The sequence below is a fragment of the Triticum aestivum genome, unplaced genomic scaffold, assembly GCF_018294505.1.
Source record: "Triticum aestivum cultivar Chinese Spring unplaced genomic scaffold, IWGSC CS RefSeq v2.1 scaffold109850, whole genome shotgun sequence".
Taxonomy (NCBI): domain Eukaryota; kingdom Viridiplantae; phylum Streptophyta; class Magnoliopsida; order Poales; family Poaceae; genus Triticum; species Triticum aestivum.
Window position 1 is genome coordinate 1 of NW_025307471.1, and position 719 is coordinate 719.

Sequence of the window (719 nt, forward strand, 5' to 3'; positions counted from 1 at the left end):
AAATAATAAAGCACGGTAAATATATTACTTACACGTGCGTTTTGTTTTGCAAGAGGCGCGAAAAAAATTAAAAAGGGAATGCAACACGAGGACTTCCCAGGAGGTCACCCATCCTAGTACTACTCTCGCCCAAGCACGCGTAACTTCGGAGTTCTGATGGGATCCGGTGCTTTAGTGCTGGTATGATCGCATCCGACATGTTACCCCGGTCTTCGTCCCTTATCCTTGCCCCTCCCAGCTCCACTACAAAGACGATTGCACATTGCTTTGGCCGCTCCCTCTCAACTACGGAGACGACTTTAACGCGGTTTCCACCCCTCCCACTCAACCGCACCAGTGCACGCTTGCCGCGCCACAACGCCGACGCTGGACCCGTGAATCGTGAGCACCCAGCTATGACTTACCGCACTCGTGCAAAATAATAAAACACGGTAAATATATTACTTACACGTGCGTTTTGTTTTGCAAGCGGCGCGAAAAAAATTAAAAAGGGAATGCAACACGAGGACTTCCCAGGAGGTCACCCATCCTAGTACTACTCTCGCCCAAGCACGCTTAACTTCGGAGTTCTGATGGGATCCGGTGCTTTAGTGCTGGTATGATCGCATCCGACATGTTACCCCGGTCTTCGTCCCTTATCCTTGCCCCTCCCAGCTCCACTACAAAGACGATTGCACATTGCTTTGGCCGCTCCCTCTCAACTACGGAGACGAGTTTAA

The 719-nt window shown here is 50.6% G+C and overlaps 2 non-coding genes across 2 annotated transcripts; both read right to left on the reverse strand.

Annotated features, from left to right (window-relative positions):
* Positions 1-75: 75 nt before the first annotated feature.
* On the reverse strand, positions 76-194 carry LOC123179595 (5S ribosomal RNA). Its single transcript, XR_006490486.1, has one exon. It is a non-coding gene; the product is annotated as a 5S ribosomal RNA (ribosomal RNA).
* Positions 195-491: 297 nt separating this feature from the next.
* Positions 492-610, reverse strand: LOC123179594 (5S ribosomal RNA). Its single transcript, XR_006490485.1, has one exon. It is a non-coding gene; the product is annotated as a 5S ribosomal RNA (ribosomal RNA).
* Between the last annotated feature and the right edge of the window lie 109 nt (positions 611-719).